A 16,113-nucleotide genomic window follows, 5' to 3' on the forward strand; every position below is an offset into this window, starting at 1 on the left:
AGGTTGCCGGGGCTGGGAATGGGGGCAGGGGTTGGTTGGCACAAAGCAACTGTTTGGGGTGATGGAAATGTTCTCTGTCTGGACTGTGGTGGTGGTTACACAACTCTGTGCTTTTATGAAAATTGATAGAGCTCTTCAGTAAAAGGGGTGAATTCTGTACGTAAATCACACCTCAGTAAACTTAACTAAAACATGCCCTGTTCTCATCTGGACTTCTGTTATAGTATCGGAGCACTTCTTGTGAGAGTTAGCTAATAATTCACTCTGCCTGGTGGCAACGTGACCGCAGCCCTATGGTGTCACTCAGGCTTACTGCTGCCAGTGAATGCTTGTGCCAAGAAATGGACTTGTTCTTAAAGTGAGAGAGATTTGTTTAGGTGGAAATCTGTTGTTGATGTCGTTCTCAGGATCTCCCACTCCCTTTTAGGAAGAGAACACCTTTTCCTGTGTTGGGTGGGGCTGACCTCTGCCCTGTGTCCCTAGGAGTGGTCATGTGATCTGAGCCAGTTGAGTTCTCTCCAGCACTTTGCTGCCAGAGCTCTGTGAGGAAGATGGTGGTCTATTTTTGCTGAAATTGGTAGGACGTGAGTGTGGGGCTTTTGGTGGATATCTTGCTCACCAAATGGAGAAAGCAGGACTGATAGAGCACTGGTATTTGAGCCCCTGGATCTAGCCATGCCTGAAGCTAGGTGTGCACCCTGGACTCCCCAATGACATGAGCTAATGAATTCCATTTTTCCCCCACTTAAGCCAGGCTGACTTTGGTGGCTTCTATCAATCACAGCTGAGCAAGTTCTGACTTACAGTATTCTGGCTGAAAATGAGAAATAGGACAGCAGAAGATTAGACCATTTTAATTAAACTAATGAGTTGTGAGAGGAAGTTCTAATTTCCCTGAACCTTTCTATTACGGAAGCAGGAGAGGGGACAGAGGGTTGAGATGGGGATGAATGAGGGAGACAGAAGGGTGGGCAGACAGGCATGCCCCTGGCCAAATGGGGCTGAGGACACTAGGGTGGCATCTCCTCCCAGCAGGGGTTCCCTGGCTGGCTGAGGAGGGCCTGGAGTCAGCAGGCAGAGGGATTGGGGAAGCCCTGGACTATAAGCTAGCTCCAGGCTCTTGCCTTCAACTTGGTAAACCTCAGTGCTGATGGCTGCTCACTTCAAGGGTTCTGAGAGGCTCAGCGGAGGGAACAGCCTCCTTTGGTGACACTCTCATGAAAACCATCAGCACTCTATAGCTTCATTTGCTTGAAGGTAAAAGGCTAGGATAGACAAGGACTGGAGAATCCCTCAGTGTCTGTTGTGGACTTGGGCTTTGATCTGACCTTTGCATGAATGGCAGATGACAGATCATTTTGAGTAAAAGAGGGTGAGGGAAGCATAAAAGTAGGGCCTAGGGACTGAAAGTTCCTTAGGGGTCAGAGATAGGAATGTGGAAGGAGATTTCTGAATGCTAGCCTGAGCAAGGGGGCTGGGGCAGGCTTCTGGCTGGAGTTGTTCAGTGCCTTTCATGTATTGGAAAGAAGGAAAGACCCACTTTTCAAAAATCTGTTTCTTTTTCAAAATAATGTAGAGTTTTTCTGAATACAAAGTAATGACTTATCTGTTTAAGAATTTTTAAAAAAGAGCATAGTACATACAAGGAAGTACCACCCATGATCATGATACCTCCAGAGATAACACGGGCAGCATTTTTGTCTATTTCTTTCCAGTATTGATTTCAGTGTGCCTATGTGTATTTTTAAATATATGAGAGAGACTATAAATAAAATTTGACTCTACTGTATATATAGATTTAGAATCTGTGTTTTTTCACTTAATGTATGATAGAAACATTTTCCTATATATTTTTAGAATTTTTTACAGCTTGATTTTTTAAATTGTTACATTCCACCATTTAGATGTATTCCTTTTATTAGGTAGAAGACTGTTTCTAAATTTTTAGGATTATAAAACAATATTGTGGTTAAATCCTTACAGATATCTTAAGGATATCTTTTTTTTTTTTTTAAGATTTTATTTATTTATTTGTCAGAGAGAGAGAGAGCACAAGCAGGGGGAGCGACAGGCAGAGGGAGAAGCAGACTTCCCACTCAGTGGGGAGCCCAATGCAGGGCTCGATCCCAGGATCCTGGGATCATGACCTGAGCCGAAGGCAGATGCTTAACCCACTGAGCCACCCAGGCGCCCCTCTTTATGTCCATCCTTAAATAATTTTGTAGGACAGAGCTTTAGAATGGTAGGGAAGGTCAAATGGGATATCCACTTAAGAATTTTTGTCTTTATCTGGTCAGGTTACCCGTGATAAATTAGGTGGTGCATAGGGCTTCAGAATTCTCAGAATCTGGCCCTTGCTGGGTATTACTGGATTTTTAGGAACTTGCTAATTGATATGTGAGAAAAGCTCTTTCAATTTTATTTTAATATGCCCTTTTTCTGGTTACAGTAAGGCTGAACTTTTTTTTTTTTTTCATAGAATTAATAGCTATTTGTGTGTTTGGTTGTGTGTGTGTGAATTGCTCTTCACACCCTTTATTCATTTTCCTGTTGGAGTGCTCATATTTTTTTTTTTACTGATTTATAAGGACTCTGTTTATAGTAAAAATATTAGCCCTTTGTGGGCACCAATACATTTTTAAGAGTGTGGTGAAATGTTTTAATAATAGATCTTTTATTGAGGTCAAGGTAGAATGCTTGATTGGAGCGGGCGGCGGGGTTGGGGGAGGGATCCGATGCTGCCCACCCCCTTTTCTATGCAGTATACATCCAGAACTGTATAGTATCTGAGGGTGTGAAAATGTCCTAGAGCACAGCCTTGGGTTCACAGACAGTGGTGTTTAGCCTGGAGGGGCTACCTGGCTCAACCCCACAGAGCTGGCTACCTGCAGAGCTGGGGCCTGAGCTCCAGCACCACTTTTTTTTTTTTTTTTAAAGATTTTATTTATTTATTTGACAGAGAGAGACACAGCGAGAGAGGGAACACCAGCAGGGGGAGGGGGAGAGGGAGAAGCAGGCTCCCCGCAGAGCAGGGAGCCCGATTTGGGGCTCGATCCCAGGACCCTGGGATCATGACCCGAGCCGAAGGCAGACGCTTAACCGACTGAGCCACCCAGGCGCCCTCCAGCACCACTTTGAATTGCCTGGGCTTCTGTGTCTTTTCTCCCAGGCTTCCAAAGCCTCCCTGTAGGCATTTGGTGCCTAGATGAGTGTTTTTATAGAAGCCACTCTACTAGAAAGCAAAATCTATTTGAAAGCTGTTACAGGTTTTTCCAGAAGTTCCAGTTTTTCAAAATGCACCTGTTCCCTTTGTCCCCAGCAATTAACATTTGAATTTCCCAGTCTGCAGCTTCCTTTGTACTTCCCTAGTACTATGTACTGTGGGGTCCAAAGGGATGTTCCGCTGGGGGGGATTTAGTTCCTTGGGCAAGGGCGGTGGAGCCCTTCCCCTGACCTGGGGCCAGGCTCCCCAGGAGAGCTCCTTCTCCACCCTCATTCTGCGAGAAGTAGCAGCAGGTCACTTAGGATGTGGATTCTCTCCACCTCTCAAAGGTTCTTTCATATAAATATGTTCATACATTCTCCTGCTGCTCTTTTTCCTGAAAGAGTGAAGTTCGAGGCTTCAGTTGCTAAATTTAGCTCTTGCTGACGCACTGGCTGTCTTCTAGCAGTCTCCTCATGTCAGTAGTGTTGCTCTTACCCTCACTCTTGGGCTGGTAGACGAACACCGTCACATCCCACATACTACTTAGCTCTGAGGCGTTTCCAGATGGGAAATGCATTTCTGTATTTTCATAGCTGTGTTCTCTGCGTGAATGGACTGTCGTGAAGCCAGGGGCTGGCAGCCAGCCCGTGCGAGACAAAGATCCCCAGGCTGGTGACGGGGAAACCAATGCAGTTGTTGCTATAGGTTTGCTTGCGGTCAGGAAGAGAGAGAGGAGGCTCTTGGAGGAGATCTGGGGGTGCTATTTGACTGGGATGTGAATGGAGAATTTTCACGAAGGGGAAGCCTTCTCCCTTGAAGCAAGCCTTAGTATATTGTTGAAGAAAATTATTCTGACACTCGTTACAATAAGGCAGATTTTATTCAGGGCTCTCACAAAAAGGGTATTGCAGGAGGAAAGAGAGCTGGGGCTCAGCTCTGAATACAACAAGGACAAGTGGGGATTGCTCGCCAAAGAACAGAATGAGAGGCTCAGTGGATGCAGAATGGCTAAAAGGAGATCTCAAGGGTAGGGAGGACTTAACACATCGAAGTAGGGGATCCTCTCTAAACCAGTGGAGCAGATTCTGGCCAAGACTGGGCTGTGCAGGCCCGGAGGGATGAGGGGCAAGTCGAGGCCTGGTGGCGAAGAGGGGTCAGAGAAGCCTGACTCAAGTTTGATCAAGAAGAGATTTTGGTCTGTCCCTCCTGTGTTCAAGGACAGAAAGAGACCCCATTCTTTCCTTAGAATGATCTAAGTTCATTTCTTGTTCCATTGCCTTTTGTTCATTGAGTATCAGCAGAGCCATATGTTGGGCCTTGTGATAGAGGACATTTGCTGGATGGTGCAAACTGTTGAACAGAGGGGGACTCGGGGTCTGCAGTGGCAAGGAGTCCTTTGAAGTTTTTATCAGGTCGTCCAGCTTCAGCCTGCCGGGCTTCTTTAGATCTTGGCAGGGAGGGTGGGCTACGACCCCCCTGGAGTTCCATGAGGAAGTCAGTAGTCAGGTTGTAGTTCTCAGCGAAGCCAGGTCAGGAGAATGGGAGAAAAATGGGAAACAACAATTGAGAACTTGCTGAGGAGTGAGAAAATGTGCAAGATGGCAGGATGTAGTCCAGTTGACAGGTAGGTAACAAAATAAAAAGTCATTTTACTAAGAGGTGATAAATAGCTCAAGGACAGTGAACCAGACCAGAATTTGATACCCACAGGACTGTGCCGTAGTTTCCTATTGAAAGGTAAAATTTCTACAGTGTCTAGCACTGGTCCCTGAGTGGGTATGTTGAAGCGTCAGCATGGAAGGTAGCCTGGTGTCAGGTAGGCCTGGGTTCAAATCCCTGCCCCAGCTGTGAGATGTTGAGCACATTGGTTTAATAAATCCTGTAATTTGTCCACGGGTGATACTGACATGCAACGAGAGATGAGAGCTCATGTACTTAAATGGGTTTGGCACTTAGTCGGTGCTGGTGGACCGTGTGCACTGTGCTCTCTTGGCGGGGCAGGGCTCTCCTGTGAGGCAGAGAGGGAGCCTCTGATCCAGACCTCAGTGGCCACTAGGCAGGACCCAGCTGGGAGAAGTGCGAGGCTTCCTGTGGCCAATAGAGACTTGGTCCCGAGATGCTTCTCTCTCTCTCTCTTTTTTTTAATAAAGGTTTTTATTTATTTATTTTGACACAGAGAGGGAGAGAGCACAAGTAGGCAGAGCGGCAGGCAGAGCGGCAGGCAGAGGGAGGGAGCCCGATGTGGGGCTCGATCCCAGGACCCTGGGATCACGACCTGAGCTGGAGGGAGATGCTTAACCGACTGAGCCACCCAGGCGCCCCCCCCCCCCCCCCCCCCGAGATACTTCTCACTGGCTGTGCAGTGTTTGCTGTGCACCTGATGGGTGTTTTGGTCACACTTCCCATCTCAGGTAGGTATCCTTCACCCTACTGTGCAGATGGAATTGAAGCTTTGAGAAGGTAACTACCTGCTCTAACACACAGGAAGTGTCAAGGCAGGGATTTGAGCCCAGGCCAGTCTGGCCCAGAGCCCAGGCCCTCTGCCCTGTCGGGCACTGTTGGTGACCAGGGAGGCAGAGCCACAGTAGGGGAGAATGTTTTGGGCAGTGCTGAGGCACAGGGATATAGTGGGTAATGGCATGGCCTTTGGAATCAGACAGACTGGGGTTCAAATCCTGACAATGATAGTACTTAGCTGTCTGAGCATGGGAAGTGACTTAACCTCTGTGATCTTTGGTTCTTCCTCTGTAAAATGAGGGAGGTGTAACTATTCCAAGGGAGCGTGTAAGGATGTCATGAGAGAAGGTCTGCAGAACCTTGGCACAGGCCCTGGGGGCGATGAGCATTCAGTCAGTGGTGGCAGCTGTCGTTTATATGGGGTTTTGCTGGGCCCTTTCTCATTCACTTGATCTCCTTGTTGGTCCTTGGGAAGGGCAGACTCTAGAGGGCAAGTCAGTCAGACATAGGAGTGACCTTTGGTGTTGCTTGTTAGTCCTGGCATGTGTTGCTGGGAGCTGTTTATCAGAAACGTAACCACTGAAGATTGGCAGGACAAGGAGAAGTCTGGCTGGGTACGGCGTTCCCAGAGTGGTTCCAATTCCACTCTTCCTAGTGATGGGCCAAAAGGAGAGACCAGAATAGGGGCTCATTTGGGCCTAGTGGGACCTCCTGAGGGAACCCAGCCTGGCAGACGTGGGCAGGGTCCAGAGTTCCTGCTGGAGCAGGAGGGACTCTCAATGTCCCGACCTTCTATCTGTGGCTCATTAATAATTTGTTGATTCTGGCACCGTTTTAGGTTCAGAGGTTACAGTGACACACAAACAAACTCACAGGGGTCATATTCTAGTGGGGAGGACAGACAGGAAACATGTAAGCACATAGATTTGAATGCAGTCTTGGGGAATGAAGAACAATAAAGCAGTGGAAGGGGATAGAGGAGTGTTTTGGGGTGACCAGGAAGGGGACACGTAAGCAGAGACCCTGGTGAAGTAAGGGTGCCAATCATGAGAATGTTGTAGGGGGCATTCCAGGCAGAGCCCCCCCCCCGGGGGGGGTGGAACTGACCCGGGTACAGCAAGAAGGCCCACGGGAGTGGGGGGAGGCAGAGGTGGGAAATGAGGTCAGGCTGGAAGCTACCAGATGCCACTGGCCTTCTCACCATTTGCGGCAATCACTATTTCCAGATCTCAGGGAGGAGTTAGCTGCTCCTTTCCCCGTCTGCACCACGGGTGCCCAAGGCTCTTGTGGCAGTCCGCACACAGGGTAGGACTGTTGGTCTGTTGTATCCCCAGACCGGGAGCTCCTCAGGCCAGGGACCGTGTCTGTCGTGCTTATACCCAACACCTCGCGTGGAACGCGGGCTTCGCACGTTGAACAATGAATTCGGGCGATGACGGTGCTGTCGGCCGGGGTTTCTCTGTGCCCGTCGCTGCGGTGAGCACTTGATGCTTCGTCCCCCCGTTCGGTCAGTAGCCCCCTCCCCAGGTATTGTCCCGGTTCATCCCCAGAGGATCCACGCCGAGCACCTCCTGCGCTGGGACAGAAGTCCGGGGTGGAGGTGCGGTGCGTTCAACCACGAGGACGCCTGAGCGGGGCTGCGGGCGGGGGGCCGAGGTGAGGGGGCGCCTGCGAGCGCGCCGCCGGGGGACGTGGTGCGCGTGCGTGGCGCCGGGGCCTGGCGGCGCTCGGTCTTCTCGGTCGCCGAGGGGACACGCTGACCCCTGCCTGCTTGGAGCCTCCCAAGGGGCCTGCGGGGTGGCCCTCAGACCTCCTCTCGGCTTCCTAATCCACGAACGGCAAAGTGGCGCTTAAAAGGAATTTATTCAGGTGGGCACTGTGTAAGACAGGGAAGTAAGGCTTTTGAGCTGCTGCACATAAACTGGAGTGTAAATGAAAAGCTTTTTATTTGGTTTCGGAGCCAGACTTCGGGAAGCCAGTGGGCCGTGTGGTCTGGAAGCGCACGTTGCGGGCAGCGGGCCGGAACAGGGGCCACCTGGAAGGGCGCGGAGGGGGAATCGCTCTTGCGCTGGGACGGCCACGCGGCCAGGACGGCAACCCGCACCGTCGGGGCCCAGAAGGTCTTTTCCGAAAGGGTGGAAAGGGGGGAGAGGGAGAAAGGCAGTGCCTCCCGCCCGGCGTATTTGAGAAGGAAAACGCTTGCCGTAGCCCCTGTTGGCAGCTTTTATAGCTTCCTCCCCGCAGTGCGCCGGGCAGACCCTGAACAGGCCGGTGTTCTGTTTTCCCGTCACGAAGCCGAGTGGACCAGGGGCAGCTCCCCAGCAGTGGCTCGCCCGGGGCTCCGCCGGTGGGCGAGGCCGGGGTGCTGGGTGCAGCTCTGCGACCTCCTGCCTGCCGGCTGAGCCCCCGCGCAGGCGGGGGCTGGATTCGCGGCCTCCTCTGGACGCTCGAGTTCGCCTGGTCGCCATCCTTCAGCGGCAGGCCCTCCATGGCCGCTGCGGAAGAAGGAGGCGGCAGGCGGGCTGGGAAGGCAGCCACTCGGGGGAAGAAGGCGCGGATCTACACTGTCAAGGGTTGCTGCTTGGGGACTGCAGGGGGACCATAGCACAGGGCGCCCACAGAACGCTCTTTGGGCCTTGGGTTGCCGCTTGCCAGGGCCCTTTCCATGACGAGCTTTAACCTGCATTTATCATCTCTTCTCTTCGGTAGTAAGTCCGTATGTGTGCGTGTGAGATAAATTGGGACATTGGATTCCCTGCGTGGTGAAAAATCCGTATCTGTGGCATTGGCGACCTGCACCGGCATGTGTTTTGAGAGCCACGGACAAGGGGAGACGCCCGCCCAGCTAGCTGCTCTGACCTACTAGGAAGCTCGGGAACCGTCTCTGAGGTGAGGGTACGATCTGCTGTTTGATGTTCTTGTTACAGACGCCGTCTCCCTGTTTTCTTTCAGGTGATTGATTATATGGAAACCAGATAGGTATCTTAAAAAAAATTTTTTTTGAAATTTTATTATGTTATGTTAGTCACCATACAGTACATCATTAGTTTTTGATGTAGTGTTCCATGATTCATTGTTTGCGTATGACACCCAGGGCTCCAGGCAGTACATGCCCTCTTTAATACCCATCACCAGGCTAACCCATCCCCCACCCCCCTCCCCTCTAGAACCCTCATATCTTAAAAAAAATTTTTTTTTAAAGATTTTATTTATTTATTTGAGACAGAGAGAATGAGAGAGAGAGAGAGAGCACATGAGAGGGGGGAGGGTCAGAGGGAGAAGCAAGCTCCTTGCTGAGCAGGGAGCCCGATGCGGGACTCGATCCAGGGACTCCAGGATCATGACCTGAGCTGAAGGCAGTCGCTTAACCAACTGAGCCACCCAGGCGCCCTAAAGATCTTTTATCCTAAGAATTTCAGGTTTGTTCTTTAACCTGTATTAATTATGGAAAAATTAGAACATAGCAAAAATAAGGAGACCCAAGTCCTTTGCATTCCTGGCATGCGGGGTAGTTGCTGCTGCTTATTGGTGTTTATGTTCTTCAAGACTCTTTCCTGATGAGCATATCTTAATATAAAATAAAATCTAATAAGTGATGATGGCTTACATTTGAACGTTACTATTTGCCAGCACTTTACATGTATAGACTAATTTAATCCTCAAGAATCCATTTGGTTTTTATTACTGAACCCGTTGTATGGATGAGAAAGCCGAGGCCCAGAATGATTAGGTACCTTAAGATCCCACGGGTAAGTAGCCAAGCTGGGATCTGAACCCCGGCAATGTGGTTCCATAGCGTGTGCTCTTAGGTACACACTATACTGATTTGCAAAAGAAAAGGATGGGGGTGCCTGGCTGGCTTTGTCAGTACAGCATGTGACTCTTGATCCTGGGGTTGTAAGTTCAAGCCCCACACTGGGTGTAGAGATTACTTAAAAATAAAATCTTAAAAAAAAAAAAAAAGAATAGGATAAAACTATTCATAACAAATTTTAACTTGCTTTTTTACACTTAATATGTTATGAATCCCTTTTGATGTCAATAGCTATATTCAGAGCACCTTTCAAAATGGGCAAGCTGTGGCGCAAGCAGTGCAAAAATGGAATGCTATTTTCTTATGTGGCCATTCTAGGTAATAATAATTATTGTATTTAAACATAGCAGACATCAGGGGCGCCTGCGTGGCTCAGTCAGTTAAGCGTCTAACTCTTGATTTTGGCTCTGGTCATGATCTCAGGGTTGTGAGATCGAGTCCTGGCTCTGTGCAGGGCATGGAGCTTGCTTCAGATTGTGTATCTCTCCCTTTCTCTTTGCCCCTCCCCTCTGCTCGGGCACGTGCGCTCTCTCTCTTTCTCCCTCTCTAAAATAAATAAATCTGTAAAATAAATAAATAAGCTGACGTCAAGGCTCTGTGCCTCATGCTGTGCTAAGAGCTGTGTGTGTATTATCTATTTTTAGCCTCATATAACTAGGGCTTCTTGCGGGGGAATAAGTTAGGATCAGGTGTAGATTTTCCAGGTTGTATCTCATTTCCATTAAGCTTCAAATTAGGTTTTTGTTTTTGTTTTTAACTAGCCTCCATGCCCCAAATGGGGCTTGAACTCAAGACCCTGAGATCAAGAGTCACATACTCTACTGACTGAGTCAGCCAGGTACCCCTCAAATTTAGATTTTTGACTTTATCCTCAAATAAGGTTATATATACAGTAATATTATTTTTGTGTGTTAATTTTAAAAACAACTTGTTATTTTGAAATAGTTTGACTCAGAGGAAGTTGCAAAAATAGTACAGAAAATTTCTGTGTATTCTTCACCCTGCTTCCCCCAATGATAATATCTTCCATAACTGTAGTACACTGTTAGAACCAGGAAACTGCTGTTAGCATTTCGTATTAACTCAGGTTCTCCGTTTGTTATTAAAGTTAAATTGTTTTATAAAAAAGAAACACAAAATACACGACAATTGATAATCTAGTTTGGTAGTTCTTTGTTGTTAAATATATAGGAGTCTCTAAGTGGTAGAGTCTGGGGCCTCTCTCCTGCCTCACAGAGGTGAATAGTGTTATTAGCTCCATTCAACAGGTAAGGGATGGGGGTCAGAGAGGGTAAGTCACTTGCATGAAGTCACACAGCTATAGTGAGCTTCAGAGCTGGGACTTAACCCCTCTGATTCTAAGATCCACTCTTGAGCCCCCACACTTCCCAGCCTCTCTTCTGATTTGCTGGCTTTTTGGGGCAAGGCTCTGAATATAAGTAGGTGTATTTACGTGAATCCATGCACGTGTAGATTTTTCCCCACTCTCCAGAGCTCCTTCTCCGAGACTAGAGAATGCCAGAGCTGAAGAGGACCTTGAGTGGGGCATTAGCCCAACGCCTCATTTAATAGAGAGCAGTTGCACCAGCGCAGGGGCCCATGTGCTGTGTCTCGAGTTGGCCCAGACCCCGGGACTACAGGCCACCTTCTTCCATAAACCCAGTCATTTTGTTGGTCTCCTTTGAGACTCTCCTCCAGTTGCTCATTTCCACATTTGCTGACTTACAGCCTCCTGGCTGTCAGCTTGCTCTGTTCCTTCCTGGAGGTGCTTGGGGAGCCTGAGCAGTGGTGGGCTGTGTTTCGCTTCCTGAACTTGTCCACCCTGCCCCTCTTTTCCCACCTGCCTGCCCAGTGTCTCTCACCCCGTGCCTGGGACTCCAATGAAGAGCAAAAGCCATTTGTGTAGGAAAGATGCAGGAAATAAGATTTCTGTGAAGTCCTGTCCATGGGAAAAGATTTTTACCCCCATCCCAGTCAGTCCCCCTCTTACTTTACTGCCTTCTTTCCTACCTTCGCTCAGAACTTGAGCTGCCAGTGCAATCCACTTCTGTAACCCAGAAAGCAGACAAAGCCCACCCCCTTGCCTTCCCAGCCACAGCCGTGGCCTGTCACTCAAGCGAAGACTATGTGTGAACTTTATCATTCCTGTTAAAGAAATCAAGGACTTGTCTAGTTGACCCCTGCAGTAACTCTGCCCAAACTTTTATTGAATTTTATGGATAGAACCATGGGAATACAGATAGGATTATTCCAGACTTTCCACCCACCCCACTTCAGAAGTCCCTGGTGTGCCTTCCATTCTCGTTGACTTGATGTGTGTGTGTGTGTGTGTGTGTGCATGTGCATGTGAGCACGCGTGACATGAACCTGTGTAGGCGTGAGAGAGCATCTGGTGGCCCGCATGGATCTCCCGAGCAGTTGGGACCAAGCCCTCATTGCTGAAGCTTTTAGCCACTTCCGGTGGAGAAATGCTCCTGGGCCCTGGGCTGTACCTGGGAGGGGCCAGGATGGAAGGTGATGCACTCAGTGGAGTGCTGCCTGAAACTGCTGCAAGAGCTGGTCTTCAAGTGAAGCGGGGCTTGCTGAGTGGCATCACCCTCCTCACATCATTACATGCTGGGGCCTGCCGGATGCTATCCTCACAGCCACACAGAGAGACCGTATTTCCTCACTGGAAGCCCCTCCAGCCTGAGAGGAGGGAAGGAAGAGGAGATTACCTTGCCTCACCCTTGGACCTGCCCAAAGCTCAGTATGCGGTTGAGACCTCGGGTATTCAGGGGTGGGTTACTGAGAGAACATTCCTGGCCAACAGGTGCCTGCCAGGGAAGGTCTTTGTGAAGGGTAACTAAGTGATAGAAAACAATGTTATTTCACTTGGCCTGGTTTTAGAAGTAGATTCCAGCATTTTTTTTTTTTTTTTTTTTTTTGAGATTTTATTTATTTGACAAAGAGAGAGCAGGAGAGCACAGGCAGGGTGAGTGGCAGAGGGAGGGGGAGTGGGAGAGGGAGAAGCAGGCTTCCTACTGAGCAGGGAGCCCGACTCGGGGCTCGATCCCAGGACCCTGGGATCCTGACCTGAGCCAAAGGCAGACGCTTAACCAACTGAGCCACCCAGGCACCCCAGATTCCAGCATTTTAATATTCATTCATTCTTCCCACTTTGTAGCATGCAAAGTGTAATACAAATGTGAATAAGACAGTCTCTGTCTTAAGGGAACCTGTTAGAAAGGCAGAATCCCAGGGCTCATCCCAGCTTACTGAAGCAGAGTCGGCATTGTCACAGTCTATATTGTCTCCAGGTCCCCTGGTGTTTCGCATGCCCGTTCGAGTCCGCATGTTCTGCCCCTCCTGATTACTCCACCTGTAACATACATCACTCGTTGACCAAATAATTGTTCCACTAACTACATATTTGAGTTGGCACCTGTGATGAAATCTCTTTGTCATCCCTGTTAGAGTAGGAGAGAATTCAATAAGAAATAATTTCAGTACAGTGTGATAAGTCTGCTAAGTGAGGTATAGGCTATGGGCTACAGAACTTTTTCATTCTCTTGATAAATTTTTGCTGTATACCGTGTACCTGGGGCTCTGCTAGCAGAGGGGTGTAGTGTAAGGTCAGACAAGCTTCTGCCCTAAGGGGAGGGTGGATGATAAGCAGTAAAGAAACATACAAACAAGGTAACTACCCATGGTGATAAAATGCTTTGCAGGGAATAAATGGGGTGATAGGAGAGAGTGACGGTACATAGGGCAGTCAGGGAGTTGAGGATCACGGGAGATAACTCTTGGACAGCACATGAAAGGCACTTGATAAGGTTATTATTCTTTCTACAACAGTAAACATTTTATCTGCTCCCTCCCGGTTTTTAATTTGCAGCAGTACATGATGGATTTCTGTCCCCAAACAAATGTTTCTTTCCTTGGTGTGTGTGCGGCAGCCTAACATATGTCTTACCACAGTGATGGTCCATGGGCTTCCCAACCTCTCATCACAGAGTCCACCTATGCTGTCTTCTCTGCCCAAAACAAGGTTCTGAACTGAGCAGATAGGATTTCAGAGCCCTCCAGTACTCCTCCAGGCCCTGAAATCAGCTCTTTCCTAGAGTGGACTCTGATGCTTGAGTCAACCCAGCCCTCTGCTTTGGAGAAAGGACATCTTTTCCTTTCATGACATTCCCATCCTATCTTCCCTTGGAATCCGATTCCATACTGCCTTTTTTTTTTTTTTTAAGATTTTATTTATTTATTTGAGAGAGAGAATGAGAGACAGAGAGCATGAGAGGGAGGAGGGTCAGAGGGAGAAGCAGACTCCCTGCCGAGCAGGGAGCCCGATGCGGGACTCGATCCTGGGACTCCAGGATCATGACCTGAGCCGAAGGCAGTCGCTTAACCAACTGAGCCACCCAGGCACCCCTCCATACTGCCTTTTGAGTTGCACACACATCTCACTTGACCATCTTTCTAGCTATACCTGATCACACTAGTGCCTGTGAGTCTCTCTCTTCCCTGATCTACTTGAGTAGGAGTTGAATGCTTGCTCTTTGCCAGGTCCTGTGCTTGGTGCATGGAGTAAGTCCATGGGTGAAAGGATGCAGTCCCTGCCCCTGGAGTGCAGGCAAGTAGACTAAGACTCCATTTACTGCATCAATCACAACAAAGGAAAATGCCCTCAGGACCTATGCTGGGAAGGAGACAGGTGTTTGGTACCTTGAGAGTCTATGGTGAGGGGAGCTGGCCTTGCTGGGGAGGGGTTCCTGGGAGAACAGAGGTCAAGATGCTAAGTAGACCTCAACTCAGTAAAGAGGGGCAGAGAAACAGCGTATGCAAAGGCAAGGGGAAAAAAAGGGGTGAAATCCTCTTGGGAGCATGGGAGATCCCTGTCTGCATGCCTTATGGCTCCCCACATAGCCTGGCTGCTTCCCCCACTTCTAACCTCTGTGGTCAAATTTAACAATCATTCTCAAACCTTGTCTTATTTGACCCGTCAGCAGCATTTGGCACAATTAATCATACCCTTCTCCTTGAAAAGGTTTTTTTTGTTTATTGCTTGACTCCCTGGACACCGTGCTTTCCTGATGGTCTTCCTTCCTGCCTATCAACTCCTCCTCTGAACTTCCCTGTCGCAGTGTCCCAGGCTTTTGTCTTTGGATCTTTTCTCTCTTTCCTCACGCTAGCTGTAAATACCACCTCTAAGTTTATCCTCTCCAGCTCTGGCCTGTCGCCTGTCAGACTCATGTATCCATTTACCCGCTTGGCACTCCCCCCTTCAAATATTCATTAGACATCTTAAAATTAATAAGGCCCATATTAATTGTCCCTGCCCCCCAAATTTGTTCTTCCCAGTCTTCCTCCACCCCACTAAATAGTTATTCAAGCCATAAACCTTGGAATCATCCTTGACCTCTCTCCTCCGATCCACTCCCATTCAGTGCTTTAGCGAATCCTGTCTGCTCACCCTTCAGTGTATATCTGTGATCTTTGCACTTCTCACCACCTCCGTTGCTACTCTTGGTCTAAACCACCACTGTCTCTTGCCCAGACCATGTGGTCACCTCCTAACTGTGCTTCTGCTACTGGCCGTGCTGTTCTCAACGTGGCAGCCCACATGGTCCTTCTCCAGTAAAGTCAGGTCATGCCACTCTCAGCTTAAAACCCTTCAAAAGCTGTACCATGTCACTAGAATAAAAGCCAAAGTCTTTACAGTGACCCATTTCCTCATTCCCTTATACACTGTTCTAATGTGTATAATGTCTATTCTCTTCCATGCGTTCTTAGAAAATGTGTGTAGTTAATTTATGTGCAAGTTTCTCAAACTTTTAATTCTATAATTATAATATATTTTAATATATAAGTGGTATTTTTATGTCATTCTGATTCTTTTTTCACTCAGCTCAATGTTTTTAATTTCTTTTTGTTAATGTATGATAATACAACCAGCTACACCATGAGATAAAAAATTAATGCCATAATTGAATTAAAAAGGAGAAATGAAAGGAAATTAGTGTATAATAAAAGATGTAATTTGATATATAAATGCACAGGCACAGATATACCAGAAGACATAATGAAATACGCGCTTTTAAGGAAAAACTTTGGATTTAAGAGAAGGAAAGATTTAAGTACTGTTGTGCAAACTTTCTGTAAAGCTTTTGGTATTTTCAAGTAAGAGCTAAATAGATACTATGTGACAAACTGTTTTCCCATGCGAATGTTTGGCAAGACATTTGACAGTTCTACGGAGCATGGTATGTGTGTTTCCTGTGCATTGTGGGACCTCTAGTGTTCCTGCCCTATTCCCAACTGTGACGAACAAAAGGGCCCCCACAGGTGTCCAGAATGCCTCCTGGAGATGGATCACAGACCTAAATCTAAAGCCTAAAACCATAACATTTCTAGAAGAAAACATAGGAGAAAAATATTTATGACCTTTGTTTAGGCAAAAAAATCTCAGATGCAACACTATGAGCCATAAACACTATGAGCCATAAAACCAGAAATGGATAAATTGGACTTCACCAAAACTAAAAACTTTTGCTTTTCAAAAGGCACTGTCAAGAGAATGAAAGGATAAGCCACAGAGTAGGAGAAAATATTTGCAAAGCATACTTCTGATGAAGGACTTGTATCTAGAATATAT

The 16,113-nt window shown here is 47.9% G+C and overlaps 1 long non-coding RNA gene across 1 annotated transcript in view; it reads left to right on the plus strand.

Moving 5' to 3' along the window:
* Positions 1–16,113, plus strand: part of LOC123857496 (uncharacterized) — a 169,929-nt gene that overhangs the window by 19,215 nt on the left and 134,601 nt on the right. The window contains exon 4 of the long non-coding RNA XR_006793869.3: positions 8,372–8,551. This is a non-coding gene — a long non-coding RNA (uncharacterized LOC123857496). The remainder of the gene's footprint in view (positions 1–8,371; positions 8,552–16,113) is intronic.

Source organism: Mirounga angustirostris, unplaced genomic scaffold (assembly GCF_029215605.1).
Source record: "Mirounga angustirostris isolate CCGP_5_RB_7025 unplaced genomic scaffold, mMirAng1.0.hap1 SCAF_7, whole genome shotgun sequence".
Lineage (NCBI taxonomy): Eukaryota > Metazoa > Chordata > Mammalia > Carnivora > Phocidae > Mirounga > Mirounga angustirostris.